At 45.7% G+C, this 27,003-nt stretch overlaps 1 protein-coding gene and 1 pseudogene across 3 annotated transcripts in view; one reads left to right on the plus strand and one right to left on the minus strand.

Annotated features, from left to right (window-relative positions):
- LOC6615159 (innexin shaking-B) overlaps window positions 1-27,003 on the minus strand; it is a 163,571-nt gene that overhangs the window by 77,965 nt on the left and 58,603 nt on the right. The window lies entirely within an intron of this gene.
- LOC6615162 lies at window positions 5,659-25,205 on the plus strand (annotated as a pseudogene).

Raw genomic sequence — 27,003 nt, forward strand, 5'->3', positions numbered from 1 at the left:
CATAGCGCATATCTATAATTGCCTGATCTCGACCAAGTGCAATCATACTTAATGCAAAGTGGTCAGTAGTAGAACCGCCTCCCTTCCACCCCTCGGTCCATCGCGCCCACTCGGAGGTTTTTCAATTGTGGCACTCATCTTGGGGCCCTCATTTCATTCACCTGGCTGCTGGCCTTATCACGACCTTTTGCGACCTATTCAGAGGAGCCCTCCCCGTTTACCCTTCCCCTTTCCCATCTTTGATTCAGGCACGTAGGCGTGCTCAAGCGAGCGACAGTCGGGCTAACACAAACACACACACACACACCAGCGCAGGGATCATTGGGTAACACACACACACACACACGCACAGGGCATATTTTAGACGGACACTTTAAACCTTTAACCCGGGAAGCAAGTACGGACCCAAGGAAACTACCCAGCCTGGGTATTTCCACTTATTCAAGGTTCATTTTCTTGTCACCTAAATTAGTTTATAAAGCTAAGGAAAGATCTCAAAATACTAAGGAAGTGCTGTAAAAATACAAAGTTAGACACCTTGCAAAGTTAGACACGTATGCAATAATAAGTGGTAAGCCAGGGGAAAAATTCTTGTTCTGCCTAATTTCAAAGACCTTTACGAATCAATTTTAGTAATCGAAAAATAATTGAGCACATAAATTTATTCCTATCTTAAATGTGTTAAAATTTAGCAAATATTAAAAAAATTGTGTACTGTATTTAAATCTGCATTCACCATTTAATTTTTCAAATTCTGAAAGCTGAAACCACTCATATTAGAAAAAATACTTTCCGATTTGTTGAATTATTTGAGAGCTCGATGGGAAAGGGTATTTTCCGCAATCAGGAAAAACGCCTGGCTTTCCCTTAACCCTTCCCCGGCCCCTGTGGGCCTGTTTTCCCTGTTCATTTCAGTCTCGACGTGTTTAACCCTTTTGCCGGGCCACTTTTATTGCCCCTTGCGTGTGTGTTTTTTTTTTATTTTTTTTTTTTTTTTTTAATTCGTTTATTGAATCCTTATGGTAAACTATATACAATAAAACATAATAAGATTTAGGAGGGCAAATCCCGGACTCCCCGCGGTATGGCCGTGAAGCATTGCTTCGCGAGGACGATCAGGATTTGCTCACTCGTGGACCCTCCTGGCTCTCTCAGCTCTTCTGAGCTCGGTGGTTATCGCTGCGGCGAAGCTGTTGACCGCTTGCCATTCCGCCTCCCCCTGCAGCATGAATGGGACTAGGTTGTCCGCATTCAGTCTGCCGCCAAGTACGGCTTCCAGAGAGCTCCGTTCCCTAACGTATTTAATGCACGAGAAGAGAACGTGCTCAGCTGTTTCGCTCCGACCACCACCGCACCATGGACAGTCATCCGCATCCTCGTGTCCAAAGCGCTTCAGGTAGCTGCGAAAGCAACCGTGCCCGCTGATCAGCTGCGTTAGGTGGAACGTGAAATCGCCATGCTTCCGCTCTAGCCACGGCTTGAGGTTGGGTATCAGCTGCTGCGTCCAGCGACCCTTAGGCTCGTTGGTCCACCTGTGCTGCCATGTCTCCGGGGTGTGCTGCCTTGCTTCAGCTCGTATTGCTTTCTTGGCGCCGGGGGAGAGTCTTCGACCGTGGGTTTGGTTGAAGACCACTTCGTTTTCCTGCGCTAGCAGGTCCAGAGGCGGTATCCCTGCGATCACCAATGCCGCCGCGTTGGACACTGTTCTGAAGGCGCAGCAGACACGTAGGGCCGAGAGTCTGTGGGTAGCATTTAGGCCCTGGGCGTAGCTTTCGGTACCAAGCGCTTTTGCCCACACCGGGGCGGCATATAGCATGGTCGCTCGGGTGACGCTCGTCAGGAGCCTTCTGCTCGCCTGTTTTGGGCCTCGGGTGTTCAACATTATGTTTGATAGCGCCCGATTTACTCCTGCTGCTTTCGAGCTAGCGTAGGCAAGGTGTTCTCGGAACGAAAGCCTGGTGTCAATCATGACTCCCAGGTACTTGATTGCCCGAGAGGAGGACACCTTGTCTCTACCGCTTTCCTTGAGCTAATCAGGACAGCCTCAGTCTTCTCAGGCGCCAGCTCTAGCCCCATTGAACTGAGCCAATGTTCAATGGCCCTGATGTTTTGGTTACAGCTTTCTTCGGCCTTGCCGGGATACTTGTCGACAACGAGCAAGGCCACGTCGTCCGCGAAGCCCACGATCTCGCTCCTCCCGACCAGCGGTAGGCGAAGAATCCCGTCGTACATGATGTTCCACAGAAGCGGGCCGAGGACCGAGCCTTGCGGGACTCCACCGGTGACCTGGTGCCTGAAGACGCCTTCCGACGACTCGCACAGTAGGACCCGATCAGAAAACTAGCTGCGGATGATCCTGACTAGGTAGGCCGGGACGCTGAAGCCATTTAGTGCTTCTAGGATCCGGTCCCATCTCGCTGTGTTGAAGGCGTTCCTGATGTCTAGAGTGACCATGAGGCAGTACTCTTTGCTACCATCCTTCCATCTGGTGCCGTCGATTGCTTGGGCCGCAACTTCGACCACTCTGTTGACAGCGTCGACGGTGGACCGCTCTTTCCTGAATCCAAACTGGGACCGTGAGAGGTCACCCGCGTCGGCGATAGCCCTCTCTATCCGAATGCACACCAGTTTCTCCAGGAGCTTGCCAGTTCCATCGATGAGGCATATTGGCCGGAACGATGAAGGCTCCTCGGGTGGTTTCCCTGGTTTTGGGAGGAGAAGCAGCTTTTGGATTTTCCAGCAACTCGGGAAAACTCCTTCCTCCAGGCACTTGGTGAATGCCTTCGCAAACGAGTCTGGCTGGAGGTAGAGAGCAAGCCGAAGCGCCCTGATCGGGATGCCGTCGGGTCCGGGGGGCTTGCCGTCCTTCAGCAGTTATGCCAGCTCCAGGATCTCATCACTGCTGACCGTGGCGTCGGATTCGACGTGGTCCCCTGTGGCTGGGTCGGCTGGGCGTAACCCATCCATCACAGGGAACAGATGTTCCGCTACACTGCGGAGCATCGCTGGATCCAGTAGCTTAGGAGTCCTTGTGTACGCCTTCTTGACCACCACCTTGTAGGCACTTCCCCATGGGTCGCTGTCGGCAGAATCGCATAGGTCGAGGAAGCATTTGCGCTTGCTCTCCCTTACGGCTATCTTAAGCGTTTTTCTGCGGGCTCTGTACTCGGATTGACGTTCGGCAAAGGACTCCGCACCTCTCGCGCGTTGGTAGCGACGTCTGGCGGAGAGGCACTCTCGACGAGCCGTCTCTATCTCCTGGTTCCACCAGTAGACAGGGGCTCTTTGTCGGCTATGCGACCTGCTCGATTGCATGCTGGCGTCGCACGCGGCCTTCAGCCGCCTCATCAGCTCCACTGCCGTCAGCTCGGCTCCTTGTCTGCTCGCCATGGGTAGGAACTGCTCGCGGAACACCTGCGTGTCCAGAGAGTCCGTCTTGTATTTAATCCTGGCCTGGGCTGGTGTCTGGGCTTGGGACGAGGGTGGGCATCCCAGGTCGCAGATGATGGCCAAGTGGTCACTGGCAGTGTAGTCCTCGCTGAGTCTCCACCTCGCTAGCCTGTACGACGAGCCGCTAGTGAAGGTGAGGTCCACCACAGAGCCCAGTCCGGCGCGCCTGAACGTGTGCCGGTTTCCATGGTTAAGAAGAGCCAGGTCCAACGTCGCGAATGCCTCCAGCACCATCCTGCCCCTCGCGTTGGTGGTTGAGCTGCCCCAGCTCTCTGACCATGCGTTGAAGTCGCCCGCTATAAGAACCTGAGTGCGGCCTCTAGCATCCGCTGCCAGTCTGTCCAGTACCCGGCTGAATGCGATTAGGGTCAGGCTGGGAGCTAGGTATACGCTGTACACCCACCATCTGCCTACCCTAGCCCTAACGAATCCGGTGTCCGAAAGTACATCGGTTATTTGCTGGGTTTCTCTGCTGCACCTCCAGATCGCTGCTTTCTTGGTGCGGTCGAAAGCCCAGTCTGGGCTATCCGACGTTCGGTAGGGCTCGCTAAGTAGCGCGAGCTCCACTCTGCGTTCACGCACCGTCTGCACCAGCAGGTCTTGGGCTGCCGTGCAGTGATTCAGGTTTAGCTGAATCAGCCGCATCATTGCAGTGCCTTTGGTGCTCCTTTACCCGCCAATGGGCACTTCCGGGTGCCTATTTGGTGGTTGGTCGCTTGGCTTCCTCTGCTTGCGCACAAGAAGCACTTAGCTTCGTTAGGGCACTCGGCGGCTATGTGGCCTTCTTCCAGGCATCTGAAGCATCTTTGGCGTGGCTCCAGCTCCTTGATCAAGCATTGGGACCATCCTACCCTCAGCTTGCCACGCTTGATCAGCGGGTCCGTCAGATTGGCTGGGACTGCTATCACCGCAGTCTTCCCTCCGTACTGCGTTTGCCGGAGGCTCTTGATAGCCACCACTGCTGCAGGGATCTCTGCCTGGGCCTCCAAGGCACTCTTCAACTCGTCTTTCGAAGTGAGCTCGTCGAGGTCGCGAATCACGAATACCTTGGATTGTGTTAGCACGCGAAGGCTGGCGCGGTCTCCTAGCACCGCTCCCATGTCCATCTTAAGCTTCTGCGTCAGGTCTTGGGCAGAGGCACGTAGCTCGAGGAGCAGTTCGCCTTTGGCCGTCCTCTTCACCCTTGCTACGTTCTCCCCGATGGCCCTGAGCCTAGCGTCCTGCCCTCTTGTGACCAGGGACAGCACTTCGCTGTAAGGTAAGCCGGCTGAGGGGGTGATAACCAGCGCATCTGGTCTCTCCCTCGGCGGTCTCTTCTTGCGCGGTCCGGGCGGTTGCTGCAAGCTTGGTTGCGACTTCTTTCCCGCTACAGTGGCTTGGGGCGGAGCCCTTGGTAGGCGCTTGGGTCCCGCAGCCTTCTGGTGGTCGGGTCGCTGGGCTCTCTTCGCAGACAGCGCCGTGCGATCCTTTGGCTTAGGGCTGCCTTTAACGTTGCACGGTTCTTCTTCGAGGCCGGATGGGAGCTTGGGGGTGGTCTGTTGACTAGCATCTGCTTTTGCCGTACGTCCGACCTGCGTTTTCTCCGCTTCCGGCAGCCTAGTGCGCAGCTTTAATTGGAGCTCCTTCAATCTGGCGAATGAGTTCTTCATTGCCAGATTAATGCTCCTCACCCCGTTATGGTTGACCTTCGTCAGAAGGTCGTCCAGGATTGCTCCCATCTCCTCGATTTCTAGCTGGGGAGTCTTGACCCGCTTTGCTAGTTGAGCTCTGGTAGGGGGTGATGTCGCTTCCAATGGTCTCTTGGGGGTGCCATCGCTCAGGTTTTGGGGTGGGGTCCTTAGTACCTTTGACCTTTTCCCAAACGCCAAGCTTTCTTCATCTTTACTTGCACTTGTTGGGGGCTTTGGGTGGGGGTGGGGGGTGTGGTGTTGTGAGCAGGGCAAAAAAAAGTTGCTGCGGTGGGAGATATACCGCTCCAACTCGGTCGCCAGAGCCCCGATTTTATAGTGTGCCGCCTACGCGGGGGGGGTTGGCTATTGGTCTGCTCCTTGACTTTTTACACTCATCTTCTGCCTCTCCTGCTCGTTTCATGGGTCTGTCTCCGGGATTCCATGGGATATTGCCAATGATAACCGTTGGCCGCCCATATATGTACGCTACGCCCGGAGGACAGATCGTTTGGTGACTTCCGCAGCTGCTAGCTTTTGTCAGTGAGTGCACTGAGTAGAAAGCGCCACCTATGCCAGGGGGCTCGTGCAGCCGACCAGCGCTGCCAGACCTGGGAGCTTTTGCCGTTTACCAGCACTGCTATCCCAGCTGACTGCGTGATCAGCTGGCACTTGGCAGCCACCACAACAACACGGAAGGAAGAGAAAATAGTGAAGAGAAAGTTGTTTCCTGCTCTCACCCTGTCCTGCCCCATGGCCCTGAAGATCGTCGACGGCGGGCGAGTCCTGGACCCTTGGAGCTGAGCCTACTGCTGGTGAGTACGGCCCAACCTTCGTGCGTTGGCGACAGCCGCTCCTGTCACTGACGGGTCGGCGCGACCCGGAAAATTTCGAGATTTTCCAGGAGCGCCAATTCAATGCACTTCGCGCGCGCACAACTTTTTTTTTTCTCTTGCGTGTGTGTGTGTGTGTGTGTGTGTGTGTGTGTGTGTGTGTGCTGTGCCCTGCGAGTGTGTATGTGTGCGAATTATAAACTATTGTTTACACAAAGCGGAAGTCCTCGGCCAGCGTCTGCCATATATGCTTCATTAAATTATGCTTTATTAGCCTTTCGGGACTTGAATATGAAGTAGCGCTGCCCCTCACCTCGTCAAAGCCATAAAATTTGGCTCATGCCTTGGGCCGTTCGAGGGTTAAAGGGGCCCAATGTGGTCTGAAGGGGGTGCGGAAGGGGCTAAGGGAAAATTTATGTTTTTGTCAAGTGATAAAATTTTTAGCTTACACGAGCAGTTAACCGAGAGAGAAAAAAGGGGCCAGAGATAGTGAAACCATAAATTTAAAATTCAATTCCTTCAAATGTGCCACCTCACCTTTGGCCATTTACGATTTGTTTGGGTTAAGTCGGAGAAGAAAAAAGGCGAATCCCTTAACCCTTTTCCGAGATCCTTTGTTTATACCCCCTCCTCCCCTTTACTAGTCATCCAGCTTGTTTGTGTGCCCAAGTTTATTTAGGCCATAGTAATTGGCGTCTGTGAAATGCAAATTGATCATTTTCCGCTGGCGCACTAATTAGTCAAAGTGTCCCGCAAGGATGTGTATGAATGGGTATGGACATGGGCCTGGGCATAAGCATGGGCACCCAAGGGTTAAATCAACACCGAACTGAGGACAATGCCGAGCTCATCGCTCATCATCAGCTGATTAGACCAGCCCTGCGACTAGATAAACACGTTCCCATCTCATTTTCTGCACCGACATCAAAAGCGAATGTTTTCTGCTGAGTCCGCCCCTTTTCCGATTTTCCGTTTTTCCGTTTTCCGATTTCCATTTTCCCGTTGTTCCACAGAGAGAGGTTCGCAGCGAGATCAAGGTGGATGAGCTCCACCTTGAGACAAGTCTCAGCCAATTGATTGATGTTCGGCTAGTGCTCACCTCAAGCACACAGAAATCAAGGGGAAATCTCGGAAAATATGCTAACAAAAGTGTGCGCCTCTCAAAAGCCCGACTGCCTTTTTTCTAATTAAGCCAGCAACGACCTTCAAAAGCCAACAAAGAGCCATCGAGAACTGAAGAGGCTTCATCCAAAGGGGGGCGACGAAGTGCTGCAAAATTGGTTATGGGCTAATCAATTCAATGTCAATTGCTAAGCAAGATAGACGGAAAACTACTTGCAACAATCGAGCCCAAAGCTGGGCTGGGCAAGTGGCGAATAGCTGGCAAACGTAACCTAATCAATGTGCCAACTAGTTGGCTCATCCATGGACTCACCAGTGCTCCATGGACTCTGGGACTCAGCGGCCAGTTAAATGGATCACTCCAATAACCGATTAGAGAGCCACTGCAAAAAGCAAGCGTGCACAGGGTCCATAAAAATATGGCAAGTCCCAAAACAACTAAATCAGTTTTAAGTTATTCAGGGCAACACGAGCAGCGAGGCAAGCGAAAAGCAAACGAGAACCAAATAGCCATTTAGAGGCAAAACAAACAGATATGGGGGGAAATATCCACAGATATATTCGTGGTATAGGTGCAGTTCACTGGCAGAATATGCCTGTGCCTGTTGGGCAAAATAGGTTAATAGTTAATGGTAGTATATCATCGATATTGATTTAAAACAGTGGGGCTATCGCTAATAGGTCTATTAAAGTCTTTTAGTACAGTTAATAGGTGTATAACTCTGGCATTTACTTGTATCTTTAAGATACTTGCAATATTTTTGCGTCTCTTCGAACAGAACAAATGTTCTCCATTTTAGGCCAAAACCAAATGAACTAATTCAGCATAAGCTACATTTTTTGTGAAGTGTACGTCTGCTATGGTGGCGTTTACCAGGGGCAGGGGGGTTGGGGGATATGCGGATGTTTCTCATCCAGAGTGAATTTGCACTGGATACGCTGTCAAATAAATTCCGATAGGGGCGCACTGAGTTGGGGTTGATATGCGCACATAAAAGCCACTGGACGCTCCGCTCTGGACCATATATTTCGAGGATATATATCCTGCATGCATCGCATATATATGTACATGTGAATTCCTAATCGATTTGCTGGCGCGAATAAAAAAAATAACGAGAGGAGCGCCAAACCGAAATCAAATTAAATGAATTATTTAATGAAACACAAAACCGAGTGGGTGGCACAAGCGGAAAGATTACACGATTATGTGAGTTACGGTCAAGAATGTTTTATGAATGTTTATGGGCGCGTAAAATCTATTACGTCACGGCGTCGAGCGTCGGTTTATTGTCGCAGCGGTCGTAACTCAGAGGAGTCCAGGACTCAAGGACTCGACAGGACCCGCAGTCCCTTCTCACCTAATAAAGTGCAGTTGGGATGCCCTAACTTTTGAAGGCTGAAAGTGTACCACGTTCTGGGAGGGAGATTTTAGCCTGGAACATTATATATTCTGATGCTTTGTGCAATAGTATAAAGTAGGGCGGTTAATGGCGAAATGAAGCTATCATGAAAACTGGAAATCACTGGCACTTTTACTTACTTTGTTCCAAATCTGCTCACCAATTCCCAGCCCAGTGAAAATATTTTACGAAGGGTATTCGCCGCTCATTTTCCGTTGCTTCGCATAACTTTCCCCCAAGTTGGGTATATAAAATAAAGATGACTTTCATGTGCCTGCCATGCATATAAATGATAAAAATACATGCTAATGTTTGTCTGGGCACTAACTTCCCTCGACTTTCCCCTCCTCCACCTGATCCCATTACTCCGTATCCGCTGCAGGGGGAGGGCGGGATTATATGTCCTGGGAGCCAACTAAAGCAAAAGCTAATGGCATGCTTAAGTTTCAATTATTGGTAATAGAATTGCCTGGCAATCGGGAATGATTCTGCTCTTTTGGCCAAGGATTTGGATTTGATTTGCCTTTTCGCTCTCTTGCTGCCCTGTTTCTGTTTCGCTTTCTTTCTGGCTAATTAAGCGGGCGGCGGGGGCGTGGCTGGTGTGGGAGGAGGAGGAGGTGGAGGTGGATTTTGTTAACCCGCCTGTGGACACACATCAATCTCTGTCCGTTGATTGATGCGTTCTGCGACCAGTCTTGTTTTTGAAAGCAAAAATTAAACTCGCATACGAGTGGACGAAAAAGATTGCTAGAGTGAGCCAGAAATAGACGGCTGGGGGAAAGAGAGACAGAGAGAGAGGGAGATGGAGTTTTGCTGACACAAATCCAAAAGTTTTCGGAGGCAATGCCTTTAGATTTGTCAGCTTTCTCTGGGGACTGCCAGCTTACTTTATTCCTTTTTTTTGGGCTTTTTCGCCCCCACTTTAACCCGCTCTCGGCCAGACATGGTTTTAACCCTGACAGATGTTTTTTTTTCCTCTGGTGCGCAAGTTTCCACATTAACCCCCAAAAATAGTGCAGGAACCAAAAAAGCAGACGAAGCCGCATTTAAATTTACCCTCGACTCTGGGAATTGATAGAGTTTTTTCGGTTGACGCTGCACGTTGCACATGCTCCCCATTTTGCTGGAGTTTTGTGGCGCTTCGGGGTGCTACGGGTTCACGAATCGGGATTCAGGGGGCAAATGCCAGAAATAATGGCTCTGCCAGCTCAAGAAAAATTGCAAACGAAAAGTTTTTAACTACGTGCAAGGGGAAAGGCGGAATTTAGGTGGCCAAACTAGGTGGTGCTGTGTGTAATTTTGTGCCGGCTGAAGGAATGCTTCTTGTGGCTCGGTTTTAGAGCCGGTGGAAGGCGGCACCTCCCACTTTCCCACCCATTTTCCACAGTCCACCCGGAAAACCAGCTGTAATTAAAGTCGCGCCACGGGAAATGTGAACTTTCCGGCTTTAAAAGCACGAAAATGGCGAAACCCTTCAACTTAAAAAGAAGTTCTTCAATTGAGTCTCCACCCACAGTCATAATACTTTTTTTTGCCAGATCACCTAATGTTCTGGATGCAATGTCGAGTATGTGTGCGTCCTTCCATCGCCAGAGTTCACTGTACTCGCGACTTAGCTTCAGCAAAAGAGTCCAATTTTCGCCATCATTTTCGTTTGTTTAGCACTTAATTCAGACGGAAGGCGGGGCAGTCGAAGAGTTTTACCAGGCCAAGTATCTCAGCTATTTTCTTGCCAAGTTTGTGAATAGTTCAGCCGGCCACGCCCCCATTTGCCGAGATGCCCTACGGCCCGACCAAAAATTTGAGACGGAGAGCGTTAAAAGTTGAGGAACGCTGACAATTTTCTTGGCTTGTTTTATCCCCAGGAATTTGATTATGCAACAATAAATCCTTTGGTCCATTTCGTGGGTTGTGGGCGTGGTTTCAAGGACTCTGGCCAACAAAAAAACGAAAAGGGAGGGATAGGGTGCGGAGGGGAGGGGCGGCAAACAAAGTTTCATGTGCCTTTTTGGTATTTGGGCCGCTCTCGCTCACGTGAAATTAGCATGCGAAAATATTTGTCAAAGATTTGAGCAAAATTATGCGCAGTGTTTGCCCAAACACAAACACAAACACACACGAGAACATGGCAAACTTTGCAGAATTTTAATTTGAAATTTTCGACGAGTTCGGTGCGTGTGTGTGTGTGTGGACAGAAAGTTTGGCTGCCTGGCAAAATATTTGCCAAAAACGAAAAACTATGCAAAAAAATGAATGAAAAAACGGAGGAAGAGAGAGAGGAGGATGAAATTATGTGCCAACATAAACTAAAGCGAAAATCGCTTCAAAACTTGTTTGCCAAGTTGTCCATCTCTTTCCGGCCAGTGGCAGCTCGCTCTTTCGCTCCCGATAAGCCATTTACATAAGCAAAAACTGAAATCGAAACTGCAGAAGGATCTTTTTTGGCCACACTTGATACAGTGCGTTTCAGGCTGGACGAATAAGGAAAATAATTTTTCGCAGAATGCGTGAATTTTAAAGGAATTAAAAAGTTGAGTTTTAGGCACAGCCTTTTCCAAATGGCCCTTGTGTCAAAATTTTGAACATTAAGCGTTGATAAATAATTAGGATTATATTTTGGCTTTTAATGCTAATACTTTGACCTACTTTGTGGTATCGAATCGCACGTCTGCTGTTGGGATTCTTTACTTGAGATTGTCCAGGGTTTCATTTTTTGGTGTCGCGCAAAGTTTAATTCCCCACCCGTTGTTCCTTATTGTTGTTCAGGTCGGAAATCGGCATGGAAATCGCCGGACTCCTGGGGATGTTTCATTTTCTTTTGGGTTTTTGGGAGCTATGCCAAGCCAAGGGAACAGCATAAAGTACGCGAAGGATTAGCGGACAACAAGGGGCTGTTTCTGGGGGCAGTGGGCGTGGCACCACCGCCACCACCGCCCTTTTGTGCGGACACGAGCCCAATGGCCGCTTTTAATGGCATTGAAAATGGTCGCACCGAAGATCCAATGATGACCAAATGCCAGTGGGTGGTGGGCGGCGGTGGGCGATGGGCGATTCGATGGTGTCCAATTACGTCGCATAAACAATGCGTTTTTTATGGCCTGTGCGATTATGGGAGCAGCGGCAACAACAGAACAGAAAACCAGATAAGCTCCAACGACGCCGCCGGCCGCGCTGACGTATACATGATTTTTTGATGCCTGCTGGCCCCGTTTCCATAATGAATACGTACATGGCCATAAATGTGTGTGTGTGAGGGTGCGAGAGTATGTGTAACAACAAACCAACATGCAAGCCAAACAGGGAATAAAGTTTAAAGAACGCCAATCAATCGAATACCCTGCCCACTTTCCAGTTCTCAAATCATTCCGGGCTTTTCTATGCCTATATATTGTACATTGCGAACTGATGACAATTAAAATCCTTTTCTTTTATATCGACTAATATTAATTTAATAATAATAAATCTTAAAATTTAATTAAAGATAACATGTGAAAGTGAAGAAAATTGTATAAAAACACAGTGGTAGTTGTATGGATATTCGTATAAAAGATTACAGCTCCCCAAATGTCGTGATACTCATATACAATATATATGTATATACACATATATACCATCTTTGCCTTGAACATGCCACACTATTTGGGGTTGCTTGAGGGTTTCCGCGTCATTTTTGCGTATCGATGACGTCGACACAATTTTCGTTACATTATTTCTGGCATTGTTTGGAGCCACACCCCCTGCTCCCTTGGAAAACCCTCCCAGCACATGCATAACTGGCTTTCTTGCTGTTTCATGTTTGTTTTTCCTTTGTGTGTTTTGTTTGCCCCTTCTTTTGTCTTGCTTTATGTTTCCGCCGCTGCTGCAGTTTCCACCACCCAGCCCCCCAGAATAGCGCCCCAAAAATAGGAAAACACACCATTTAATTTTGTTCTTTTGTCAATTGACAGTGAAAACTAACGATACGGAAAAGTAAACGCACTGTGAGTAATATTAGTTTGTAATTTGATTTTATGCTTCTGTTTTCTTTTTCCCCGCACAATTGCAGGCAATCCCACAGGGAGTCCAAAGCACATGGAAATGGATTCTCGTCGAGACTTGGCCCGTTTCCGCTTCCTGCCAACCATCGCCATCTTGGCCATATTTGGATTGTGGGTACTTCTCTTCTTGATGTACTTGGCATTAATGCACTGACAATTGTTTGGATGGAAGCAAGTGAGCCACTTAAATTAATTTAATGTTCTCACTCGCGGTTTCAAGGGCCGGAATTATGCGAATGGAGTGCTACAGTCAAGTTCATTTTGGGGCAGAATGGGGGCTGATACAGTGGGGATATGTTGGTTAAACCCATAGAGCCAAATGTAGGAGAAATGAGTCACCATGTAGTCAGTTTTGGCAGCATTTCCAGGAAAGATTTCAATAGAACCACAACTGATTTTTATAACTTCTTCTAAACAAAAACAGATATTTGCATGTGCCCAGTCCTATTTAAAAATAGTTTCAATATAGATAGTAAAAGCATTTTAGTATTGTTCGTTTGTTTCTTTCACCACATTGACCGAAAAGAGGATTGTTTCAAGGATTTAGATAGAGTTGATGTGTGCCCTACTTATTTCATTTTCCGTTGCACAATTTTTGGGAGTAGAAGATTTTCATTTTGCACTTGTTCCCATTGCACTTTCCACTGACATTTGCCCACTTTCTTAGCCCGGTTTCCGGAAAGCAAAAGTGTAAATGGCGAGCAGAGAGTGAGACAACCCATTGTGGGCCACATTTCATTTGGAGTGTTGTTTGTGAAATACTTCGCCCTCTCTTTCGTGGGCCTACTTCCCTCTCCCTCTGACCACCACTAGAGCCCTCTCACTCACTCCCGGCATGGTTATTATTATCGCCATCCTTGTTGGTTTTGTGGCTGTTGTTCGAACGTTAAGCAAGGATCTAGGTCGCTATTTGAATATATTGTTTGTATCTAAGATTAGTGATCCAGATATCAGTGGTATATGGCCACACACCTACACACACCAGCATACAAAAACTCACAGAAGCACACACATGGACATGCTGTGCATATATCATTTGCATAGTTAGACAAAGATGGCCGATAAGTCGATGCGAAATTTAATCTGCATTAAACGCTTCTAACAAATGCACTAAATAAAAAGCGAAATAAATTGCTTGATAGTGGAAGTGCTTTGGATGGGTAATTTAACTGAATGGAATAAGCCATTCATAAAAAAAACAAAATCAAACCGCTAGTGGCTTAGATGAAATGCCAACACCAGAAAGTTTATGAAATGGGAAAAGAAGTACAGAATATTCCCACAAAAAGAGGATTAAGCCGTAATCTGAACCAGGACTTATAAAACAAAAGCCTTCTCTAATCGAATGAAAATTGGTTTTCGAACAATGCGCTAAGAAGCTAAGAGCCCAGTATTCCCAATTTAGGAAGGCATTTTTCCAATTCAGATCTAACGACCTTGTGCTTCAAGTATTTTTCGACATCTGAGCCGTGTGACATGCAAATATCTCAGCTCTCCTGTCACTTTTTCACAGTGGGGACACTCGCTCATCAGAAAGAAACAGCAACGAAATATAAAAAAAGGAGGAAAACCCAGGAAAAAGTGAGCTGAATTACCATCAATTGGGGTCAAGGGCGCTGCAGGGGGGGAAATCGCTGGAAAATAATGTAAAGCCAGCGACATATGAGCCATAACCCTCGACACTAGCAACTCCCTTCAGTCAGCCGTGACATGACACACGAAAAAGGGGGTTGGGGGCTGGGGGCTAGGACGACCCCTGAACATGAAAGCGAATCAAGTGAGGCCTCTGCTTCCCAGCCGGCCCCATTCCCAATTTCCCCATTCGAGCTGGGCTAATGAAATTCCGACTGCGGCGAGCAAGAAACAAATGTAAGACGTAAAGGCTGCTAGAGGATACCCTTCGACTCCTATCCGAATTTGCTTGGGAAATATTTGTAAGTTTTAGTAGACAATGATTATATGATTATTATATGATTTGTATTGAATATAACAACGGATTGATTTAAATGATCAAATGGTAACACTATATCTAGCCAGTCCAAGATATCAATCCCTCATAACTACAAGATACTTTGTACACATTATACTCGTATTCCTGTGGAAACATTGCCATTACAATGTGATATGTTCGACTTTCTAAAAGCCTGAATGAAATTATACTGCAACTGAATATTCAATATTGAGTGTTCCCAACATATCCCCAGATTTTGGTATATTTTTACTAGAAATACAACAACAAGTAAGCCATAAACCTCCAACATCATTGGTGATGAATTACCACGCTTAAAGATAGTAATTCATATGTACATACATGTAATCATAATTCCATCGATTATACACAGAACGTTGACGAGAGCAATGGATATTTAATGGACAAAATACCTTACATGCAACATGCCCCATTTGGAGGGCATCGGAAAACGAAACTAATAGAAAGCAGAGCCAGCATTGAAGGCATTATTGATTAGGTCTCTTGGTCGTCAGTTGCCATTTTCCGTTTTCCATTTTTGCGGAACCCTCCTCCGTTAACTGATTACTGCTAACGGCGAAGTTTTTGCTGTTCGCTGTGGAAAACTGCAATTGGAAAAATTGTCAACGCGACTGCAGCAGAAGACGAAAAATGCTGACAAGGTCGATGCAGCAGGGGTACCGAAGGGGGTCCTTCTTGTTTTGCAATAATTGCCACTGTGGCAGCAAAAACAAAAAACAACTACGATGACGTCGTCCGCGTTCGGTTTCCCATTTCCCAGTTCCCATTTGCCGCTTTCCGTTGGCGTTTCGCTTTCCATTTTTCGTTTGTTTTATTGCGGCTTCTTTTACTTAACAACAAACCAGTGGCGTCCGTGGTAAGGGGCGAGTGAGGGGGGGAATTTGGCAGGCCTAACATTGCTCATTTATATCGAAGCCCCCCGCCCCAAACCGATCTGAAACCCCCGTTCACCGCAATTTGTGTGTGCCTGCAGTGACCCAGTAACATGGAAAACGCCGCAGTCGTTGTATCCTCTTAGTCCTGCCAACCCCCGTCCCGCCACAGGCCTAGCCCAAGCAACCCCACCCCCTGGAAAACCCCTTAGCGGGGTGTCTTCCGCACAAATGCCTCCATTTGACCCACTTAAATGGCGTAATTTATGATTTTATAGTGTGAATTTTTTCTTCCTTCGTTTTGCCTTTTTAAAGTGGCGCCCCCAACGGCGAGGGGTTCAAGTGTACGGCAGTGGCGTCGTTGGAAAGGGGCTTCGGGGGGTCGAAAGAGTAATGGCTGCGTCTGAGAGTCTAAGTTTCGTTTGCAGCCTGAAGAATGTTCGAATAAATGATGAAAACACAAGCCCAAGTTGGCCCTCAAGAGGTACATATGTATGTATATATACATACGTACATATATCTTTCCAAAACTGGGTTATATTCCGTTGAGATTTGTGGTTTCTTTGCATAGAGCTGTTGAAATTACGCTCTACGAATTCAGAATGTCGATAGCTTGTTGGCTTACTCTGTGGGAAAATGTGTTTTTGAAAATGCTTGAAATAAAAATAATATAATAATATAGAGTTCTACAAGAACCAAGAGACTATCCCCGACTATCAGATACCCGTTACTCAGCTTGTGTGAATGCAAACGCGAAATTTCATAATTTTTCTGGGATATCAATAGATATTGGGAAATAAAATGAGAAGAAATTTAAAAATTGTTGAGAGCGTGGGCGGTTTGGCGGCTTTAGGGCGCTAAGGTGGGCGTGGCAAGAAGTTTTTTGGGAAATCGATAGAAATTTAGAAGACTAATATTATTTTGAAAAATATCCAATAAATTTTCAAAAATGTGGGCGTGGAAGTTTTGTTCGGTTTCGATAGAAATTTACAAGACTAATAAATATGTGTAATATCAGCACATTTTTCAAAAGTGTGGACGTGCGGCTTGTGGGCGTTAGAGTAGGCGTGGCAGCATGTCAATTGATCCTTAATATGATCGAAAACGCTTAGTTCTACCTGTTACATACTTTTCAGCGAATCTAGTACACCCTTTTACTCTTCGAGTATCGGGTATAGTGAATCAAAACATTTTCAAATCTTTCAATTAGGGAAATTTAGGTTAAAAGTCTATATACGAATTCGAACGGTGCTGCCCATTTCACGTGGCTGCTAAATTTTCTCCTCTATTTTTATGGACAATTTATATGCGAGCACTTGTGCCTTTCTCTGTCATGTAAAGTGCCTTGGCAGGATTTATGTTTTGTTAATTTTGTTGCCAAATTCAAGAGAGAGTCACATATGCCTGACTTATGTGGCATTAGTCGAACCGAGTTCACTGTCCATATTTGTCTTGTTGCCTCGCTTGCCTTCTTGTTTTGCTCGAATTTCTCTGGTATCTTATTATGTAAATGGATTTTTGGCTTACATTCAACAAAAGTCTCGAGTTGAGTCGTCTTTGCTGTGGGAATTTACCTGCAACGGCAAGAGAGAGAATTTATGAAGTTGTTGGCCGAAAAGATTTCAGTTGCTGGATAAGTGGACAAAAAAAAGGGCAAACAAAAAGAAATTATTTCATATTAAATGCTGACAAGTATGTAGATGCTAAGCCAGATTCGGATGTGTGGAATAAGTGTGGGAAGGCAAGGATTTTCATAAAATAATTTCATAAATTCCCAACGCTTCACTTCGCTTTGCCTCGATTCGAGTATATTTCCACAGAGCCTCGAACCCCTACCGCCATGCCATCAAACTCGCCCAAACGAATTCTGAATTCGGTCCCAGAGCAGCTGTCGAAGCCATTAAATTACCGCAAGGACCGAAAAATAAATCTGCAATAATTTATAAAATATACATATTCAACCAGTAGGGTGCTCCACTGCTGGCTTTTCAAAATTAAGGCCGTAAAAATGATTATAAAGGTCTACCGCAAGGCTTTAAGGATTATCACACATACGCAGTGTGTCCCCCGTTTCGTTAAAAGGGTTCCCTAACAGAGAAATAAAAACTGGTTAATATTTCACTTTGAAATGAATGAGCCTAATATTAATTTATACTTTTATGTGCTGGAGTTGTGAAATCTGTATAAAACGCTTGGCTTTCCAAATGAGCGACGCAAATTTGTAAGCCATAAATTTTAAAATGAATTAATGGCGCTCGAGATTGAAATGGCCTAAGACATTCGGCAGCTTACAATTTTACCCTCGACGTTTCCACCCTCAGCGACATTGCGGCGCTTCGTGGGGACTTCATTGGTTGGGGGCTCGGAAAATTTCGCTTGCGAAGGGGAGACTGCGAAGCCGGTTGAAATGAAATCAATTGAATTAATTATTGGCGCTTAATTGATTGAAACGAAGAGAGAGTACTCCCTGCCTCTCTGTTTTCCATGCTTTTGGTGTTCCACTTACAGGGCTTAACAAGCCCCCACTTTTCCACTTTCCCACATTTTCCTACCCCGCAACAGATTCCTGCTTGCGCCCATTGTTGTTGCCAAATAGAGCGCATTTTGATCCATTTCACGTGCTGTGGCAACGAATTGAAAATGGAGCTTGTACGCAAAACCAATGATGAAAATACACTGCAGAACTCAATTTAGTGATTTGTTATATAAAAAGGTTAAGGCATTTAGTATCAGTAGTGTAGGCAGATAAAAGATATATGCGTTTCATATAAAGAAGCTTATAACTGCGTTATACTGCTGTCCTCCATTTTAAAAGGCCTAATAGGTAAATAGCAATATAATGGATATATCAACTGGCTAACGAATTTATTTTTTGTCCCCAGTCGGTGAATCTGAAGTGCACTCACATCTCCCCAAAAAGCACTCATGCTAGCCCAAAATCCACCGAATTTTACCAGCTGCCAATCTGGATTTGTTTGCATTTTTGGCCAATTCTGTTGTTGATTTTGTCTTAAACGCTTTTCATTAGAATGCACTTTTCCCCCTGCCACACGCTACCTCTCGCTGCCAATCCACCTGTCACACTCTCCCATCTCCCTTGCACACACACAGGCTATCTCTTTCGTACTATCCATTATGAGATTTGTATGAATGAAAATGCAATTAACAGGTAGCGGATAAGGGGAAAAGGGGGGTGGGGATTTTGTGTGGTGGGTAAACTGAATTTAAATCTCAAATTTGTTGATTTGTGAGTCTCGACCAGGGAGCCAAGTGGGTGGGTAAATTTTATTCGCCGCCCGAGCCCAAATAAATACGAAAATATATATGAAAAGAAGGGAAATGAAGATGGTCGTCCACCCCAGTTCATTTATTCATTCAATACATAGCAATTTGTGAATGGCTCTAGGTGTTTATGCAATTTATAAATGGTACATGGCTTTAATTAATTTGCGAGCTCTGCCGGAAAACGAACATTTCGATGCAAAATGCATTGCTTACCAAGTATGAGTCCGAATAAATCAGTGTTTTTCATGCATTTTTTATGTGCAAATAAATACTCAATGAAATATTAAGGGTTTGCTAAGGATTAAAAACATGCTTTATTATTCACGGCTTAAAAGGGAGCGTGGTCTCATTTACCAAGGCCCCGCGTTGGGCGTTATAACTATTGAATGCCTTCTAGATTTTAAATAATTCCATTAGGTTCCGTTTATTAGTGTTCATTGCATAAGTTTCTCTAGTTTGGAAGGATCTGAGCTGCTCTAGCTATTCAGGGTAGTGGTGGCCTTGCTTACCCAGACCTGGGACACGGACGACTTAAAAGCTAGAATTAAACCGGATGGTATGATAAAACAAATCAAAAGTTCACATTTAAAAATCATAACAGGCTTATGCAAGAGAGGCATTGGCTATGACCACTGATCGGGGCTACCCTGATTAAGTTTGCTAACGAACATAGGTTAAATCCGCACGGGTACAGATCTCATGCTAGGGTAAAGTCATTTGAACCACCAATCACTGCCAGCTCCAAAGAAAATTCTCCACAACGGCATAGCCGGCCACTAAAGAAAGTTGCGCAGCCGCACTGGTGACCGATTTAACTGCACTAGAATTATATAACATTCCTTTGTTCGCTTCATGGCCCGACTTCCCCGCTTAGGTGGTTCTCCTCGGGACCGGAACTCGATCTGCTGAATTATCTAACCTCTAACCTTTAGCACGGAAACGGATAGAGCAATTAAGGTTCAGGCTTAGCAGCAGGGATAATTTCCTAATCGGGACAAGAGCTTTCAGATCTTTCCTGGCGCAGCTATGAGCTATCATCTAGTATATTTGCCCTAAATTTCTGGTAACAATACAAAAAATGCAGCTCTAGAATTTAATGCACGCACATTAAAGATCGGTTAAAAATAGCAAAAAAAAAAGTTGACTGCTTGTTTCGTACGCCGCAAAGCTTGGCTTAAAGCCTTAAGGATTTGTAGCAAGCTTCTTGGCCAACAGAATCATTGAGCTTGGTGGTCATTGCAACTGACTCAGTTATTCATTTCGATTTGAATTTATAGTCACTCCCCTGGAAGCTTTCCCAGTTCCCTCGCCCACGGTTTCCCTTTCTTTCTTTTTGCGCCATTTTGAAGACCTCTCTTAGCTTTTCCCGCTTCTAGCGTGTTCGTTTGTGTGCCAACTGTTTTAGGTCGCCATGCTAAATGTTTGCAATTGCACAACAACGGCAAAGACCAAAGAGAAATTCCTATTCCCCTTCCGCCGGTTCATCTTGTTCTGTGGCACGCTCATTCGTTCGTTCGCTCATTCGAAATGTGCCAAATGGCAACGTGGCAAACAAGCGCCACAGACAAGGCAACCGACACTAACCCGCCCAGCCACCCAACCACCCAAGCACCCCACCACCCAAACACCACCCTGGCCACCCTGCAACATCAACCGTCACTCAGTCAAGCGGTTGCCGCAGTGTTGCATACTTTCCGGCCTAGGTGCACTGCGAGAAAAGAAGTAGTGCGTATGTATGTTTAAATTTATATATTCATCGCGTGCTAGTCTTTGAAAAAGGAGAGAGAGGCTCCTACTCAGCCTGCGCAGTTTGAACATTCTGAAGAGTAACTAAAATTATTTCTGCATATAGATTTTATTTGATTTCGACAGTTTTTCTCCCAGTGCACCGCCGAAATGGGCCGCTGGCTCAGTTGCATTCGTCTCAGCCGCTCCTTGACTGACTGCCGGCTTTTGGCCAGCGCACGTTGACCTTATTTGCATGCGCCGCGAGTCGGCGCGAATCAATTCTTGGCAGGATGGTAGCCACCCCCACCCATCCACTGGCAGCCCACCACCCTACCGAACTATCTGCCCCCATCCCGAGATCCCTCCATTGCGGTTGGTTCCACAAAAAGGGGCGATGGATGTTGGGTGACCAACAAATTGAAACGAATTCTCGTATTGGAGTTCGAATTGCAATTGAGATTGGTTGCACTGCACAGTGGGCTATGCGGTGCACTGCAGAAAATGCATTTCGATATTGTATGTTATGGTAGATCAAAAAATGTTGCAGTAGAAAGCCTTGATTTCTTAAGCTTCAACAATAAAAGGAATTTAATAAAAAAAATAATTGGTTGCAGTAAAAGCTACAAATTAAAAATGTTGATGCAAATTCAAATTCAAATCTAGCTTTAACATTTAACATCATCTGAATATCGAATCGAGTGGATTTTCCCTTCTGTGTGGAAAAAAGGAAAAGCTGGAAAATGCAGTGGGTGGTGCCGGCTTTTATTGCGGCCAAAGTTTTCACTCTGCGCTATGTTTTGTTGATTATTGTTGGCGGTGGTGGCGCGTTGATTTAATGCAAAAAGCCGACTGCGGCGACTGCGACGCCGTGCTGCCATTAAACCGTTGCAACAGCAGCAGCAGAAGAAGAAGAAGCGCCAGCAGTGGCAAAAAAATGTTAAAAGGCGCTTCTAAGTAAATAACTGGGTTTATGGGTCGATTGGGTGCACCAAATCGTGAGCAGCAAAAGGAAAAGCAATGGAAAACTGTGGGGGGGAGGGGGTGGGAAGCGGCTCCAGCGGGGCGGGAGATGCGATAGAGGAGATATTGCCGGTTAAAATAGTCGGCTAGAGAAATACAGGGACCGGCAACAATTGATTGAACCGCGGGATGGGCGCACAAATTGGTGAATAAATTCGCGAATCGTTCGCCGTTTTCCACTTGCATTTCAGGATGAATCCTTCGTACTTCCAGCCTTTCCCAACCCAAAAACCGTGTGCAATGTGCTCTTATTATATGGAAGTGCACTGTTTTATCCGAACCAATTAAAATTAGAATTGAACTGAAGCTGAAATTCCGACTTCATACATTCTCCGCAGGCAGGTGAGCAATTTTCCCAGTGATTTTCCAAAATTGAACTCTAGCTCACCACCCACCACCCACCACCCGCCCCCTACGAATACCGCCCATCTGCAGATGAGATTTAAAAAATAAATTGCGTACAATTTCCAGCGGCATTTGCGAGCATATGTGGGTAAATTTGTGCTGGAAATGGAATTAGTAATGAAGTTTTGCCAATGCTTTATATGGAGCATCTGCCCCGCACCCCCTTAACCCAGCGATGGGCCCTTAACCCATGGCAGCCGGTATCGGTGTAATTGCGTTTGGCCGCGCTCCTCTGATTTCTCTGATTTCCGAGTGGCTCGCGATTCGATGTGCTTGTGCCTGTGTGCGATTCGAAGTGCATTTTCAAGTGAAATTGAAATGGAATGCCAAGAGGGTTTCCGTACCGAGACCACACCTCCCTCCGCCCCTTACATGGAAAGCCCCCTGCGAAATGGGAAATATGGTAAAACATTTAATTTAACAGCATGAAGGTATAAAAAAGCAATAAATGTTAACTGCACCAACCGCACAATGCCCGATATTTGTGCGAATAAATATATATGCGAGTATATACCTTTGGGCCTGCATTAAATGGTAAAGGGGGGGAATGGGGGGAAATGGGTGGGGCTGGGGCGCAAATTAAATTCAATTTATTGAGCTCGCTTTCTGCACAGAACTTCAGCTAATTGCATCAAATTGAAAATGGAAATTGAATCGAAAGCGAAACAAGCTCGAAATTAAATTCCGAATGGGTTAATTGCAAGGGATAGTTCACATATTTATGAAAGCCTTTATTAAGTCGGCATTCCATTGGTTTTTCCTTTTCAACTAAGCGAAATAAGTAATGACTGCAACTGAATGGCACGCGAGAAACCAAAACTATTTTAGCGCTAAATAGTATAATAAATTAAGTCAAAATGTTGTATACTTTTTCAATTTTAATTTGCTGATATTGCCCACAAAAAGTAATTCAGTTCAAATCACAAAATGAAATGTCAGTTGAAATTAATTTTCTAAATATCACCGAGTGTTGCCTAATTTCTGGCCAAACACAAGTTTCAATTTCCCCCAAGCAACTGGAAACGATGTTTTCGACTAAAACCTAAAATTAAAACTTTACCCATCCGAGTTTTTCTTAATTTTGTGCAGTTCAATCTGTTGTGACTTTGGCTGCGACTCGGCCATAAAACCAAGTTCAAATTGCGCGAAAATGCAGCTGCAGCAGCGAAGAAGAGGAAGACGCTGGCATGACCCGCTGTCACACACTCAAGCACTCACACATACGACCATACACACACACTCAAGAGCACACACGCACACAGAGGCAAGAACACTAAGTGAAAGAGACTTAGCCAGTCTGCTCAGGCATATTGCCAAATGCAAACACGCAAACAAAGTTAAAGCTGGCTTCTGTGCACTCGAAAAAAATACAAGTAACTGCGGTATTTCATATCTAATAATTACTACTCACTATTGATAAATTTCAGAAAAATGGATTTGTGGAGACCGAAGTTATTGCAAAGTATATGCAAGGAGCAAAGAATTAAAATGGACTTTTAGGTGAATTAAGCGCACATTTGCGCCTAATTTCTCACAGTGCACATGTGTATCTGTGTGCAAATGTAAAGCATAAGATAGACAATTACACTTTTGCCACTGCAAGAGGGAGACGGCGCGAGGCAGCCAGAATGAGTGAGGACATTTAGATAAACGCCAAAAGGTAAATGAACTTTATCAACCGAACAAGAAACGAGGTGCACACACCCACCCACACACATGCACTCATCCACACATGCTGCACCTACTGCATGCGACTGCGATTGCAGCTTCAATTGTGTCTGTGTGTGTGTGTGCGTGGCTGTCTGTGTGTGCCCTCCACTTCTGGTTATGAAATTGAATTGCTGCGCCTGCATTTATATTTATTAAATTAAAGAACGCATTAAATTTGCAAACATCATTAAAAACGTTTTGCCTCGGGTGTCACGAATTTGTGCAGTCGCCAAGTGGCGTTAAATTGGTTTACAGCTTGGAAGGTGTCGAATAATTAAGGCCCAAACAACTGGGATTGGATGTAGAGGACTGATACTGATTTGTGATGATGCAATGGCAGCCAGTTGAAATCTGAGGCAGATGCACGTTAAACAATCATCAAAATGATCTGTATTCAACAGCATTGCGTATAAAATGGATATGGGCATTTAAAATAATCAAAACTAAAAGGAAGCATTGGGCTTTCAAATGCAATTAAATTTCCGCACAGAACGACACACAAATTTCATATATAAATACAATTTCGTTACCTCCGATTACATTTACGATTTTCATCGTGCAAAATACCTTTGCCACATTCAATTTAACATTTCCAGCAGCCAGCAAAAGTGTCAGCAGGAGTGAACATCCAAAAAAAAATAAAACCGGCAAAATGCTGGTATAAAATGGTAGGAAAACATGCAAAGCTGGTATACAGAAGACAAACAATGTGAAATGTAGAAGGAGCTGAAACAGATTTTCCGACTGCAGTAATAAATGATAAACAAGTGCAAGCTGGCCAAATGGGCGTGGCAGTGGGAATGCGAAGGTGTTGGGGCTTTTCCATTTCCCAGTTGCTAGGCTGATATTGAAAACTGCTGCCTGCAAAGCTAAGCATATGTTGCCCAGCGTCCATGTGTGCGTGTGTGTGTGAGTGTGTGTCTTTTCACACTCTTGCATTATTTATGCAGGCCACCATTCGTGCGTGAGTGTGTGTGTGAGCCATGTACGTGCCTCGAACTGCAACGACAGCTGCTCCTGCCCCAGTTACCCGGAACCAGGATCCTGGATCCTGGATCCAGCACCCAGCACCCAGCACCCAGGATCCAGAGCCCAGAACCCAGAATCCAGCCTCCACTTTGGGACCCTGTGTGCGCATATATATTTATTCCATGTACATATTGTAAGTGCCATGCCTCGTGTCAAACTTCTAATTAACCTCGTAATTCATGCAGCCTGCACGTCGCAAAGGAGCAGAGGTCCGGGGAAAAGGACACGGAACACAGGACTCCGGACAAAGGGTGACTGCTGACGTTTATTGTCCTGCTCCTGCACTGGAGCACTGGAGAGCTGTGGGGAAACGTGGCCGGGCAAGTGACCCAGAAAGTACCAGTAACCAGCATATAAATGGCAATATTTGATGGATTATTTGAGCGTTACTTTGACTTGCCAGCGAAAAGAAGAGTATAATTTTATCGGGTTTGTGTGCGAGCGTTGAATAAGTAATACATTCAATTATATTTTCTGTTGCTAGTAAACTAAATTATTTTATGATGGTTCAAGTAACTGAATTTACCTACAAACCTCAACCGTGGCTAGTACAATATTCAAAATGACCTAACATGACTATGAGACTTAATACAATAACACTATTGTAATAGAATAGAGAAAGGTAATCGGCTTAATAAATATTTTACATGCACATTAGATCACAACGCAGTTGAAAAATAAAGTACTTGCAAGAAATTTAATGCCTTAAAGTAAATTAATCAGAGCTTGATGATTTAATTGTTTTGGCAATTATTTACGCACGCAATCAGAAACTGAAATTGTTAGCCAAAGTTCAAACATACATATTAAACAATAGATTTCGAAACCCTTCACTTACAGCAATCCCAAAAAGTAAGCAACTTTTCCGTGCGAACTGCCGCCCGTTTCTGCCAATGCAATTGAAATTACATTATTTAATTGGTTAGTTGGCCTGTTCAAGCGAAAAACAACAAGCCATGAAAACAAATAAACATAAATTGAATGCAATTGTATGATTAATTGTTAAGGACCACCAAGACAGCCAAACAAATTTGAATTTGTACAGCAATTATAGCCAAATGTTGCGCAAATATGCAAATTAAGCTGAAACAATAATTAAAGCCAGCCATCTGATTGTCGAGCCATATTTCAACGCTCACAGCCGTGGCTGCAAACTTCTCAGACTCACTGCCCAATCAAATGCTCAATTGCCACTTATTCTGCGGCTGCCCCTGGACAACATCAAACCACAGCACTTAATTCTCCGAAGACCAGACTAGACAAAAAGTAGAATCGTAGTAGGGAGACGCAAAGTCGTTATTGTCTTAGTTTTATTAAAATGCGTTCTTTTTTATTTTCGGGCGGAAAACAGCAACTTTCCCGGGCAAAAAATTGTCAAAGGCAACGGCCAAAAATGGAACACTGGCAACAGCCATTTCTGCCAATTTGTGTGCAATTTAAAGTGTCCGAAGGGGGACCCTGGTACATACACAAAAAGTTGGCAACTATTTTACCGTGGTTCTTCGGGGAGTGGAGACGGCGAGGGAGACGGGGACGTGGCCAAGGGGCCCCAAAACTTGGCAGACACGGACACAGATGAGCAGACCGCAATGGAACTGACCGCGGCGATTCTGCCCGAAAAAAACAAGCTTGAATCACAAAATATAATATATATAGAAGCTCACGAATTATTATTTTTTTGCGACTGCATAAAAGTATTAGTGATAGCCTCAATGTACTTGATATTATTTGGTAAGTCGTTGCCACTAACCTACGATTACGATCGTTAAGAACTGAAACTAATCGTTTTCGGACGGAGTTTCGTATTACTTGAGAACAGCTCGAACCATTTCTCTCAGTGCGCGGATGCATTGCTCATAAAGCGTTCAGCGGCCCTTGCACAAAGGGGGGGGATAGCCCCCTTCAGGGGGGTAACACTGCTGCATTAATGCTGACCGAAAAATCTCTGCAGCTGAAGTTAAGCTTACATTTTTTGCAACCGAATAAAAAGGACAGAAAAGTATTTCGCGGACAAAGCAGCCAAAAGCACCCCCGCCCACCCCCGGCGGTGATGTTGCAACAATAACGGTACATTACAAGTGCCAGGCGAAAGCATCGAGTTAGTTAGTTTGCCGCCACAAGTCCCCTTGGCCCCTCTCCACAACACCCCTGTCCACAATTTCTGCGGTCTTGTTAGTCTGGGCTGGCAAGTTGGTTAAAAAGTTGTTGATGCAGTTACTCCTCCTTCTGCCCGCCACGCCCCCTTTTGCGACGACATTTGTGCTAATGGCTGCCAACGACCTGGACAGCGAAACCGAACAGCCCCTGCCTGCCCCCTTTTACGACGCCCCTGCCCCACATGGCGAACATGTTGCATACGCTGCGGCGTAAGCGAAAAATTTCCAGCGAACAGCTTTTTGGCCAAGCAAACACACACAGCGGGTTAAGTGGGCGAGTTTGCCACAACATTTGTGTT

Source organism: Drosophila sechellia, chromosome X (genome assembly GCF_004382195.2).
Source record: "Drosophila sechellia strain sech25 chromosome X, ASM438219v1, whole genome shotgun sequence".
Lineage (NCBI taxonomy): Eukaryota > Metazoa > Arthropoda > Insecta > Diptera > Drosophilidae > Drosophila > Drosophila sechellia.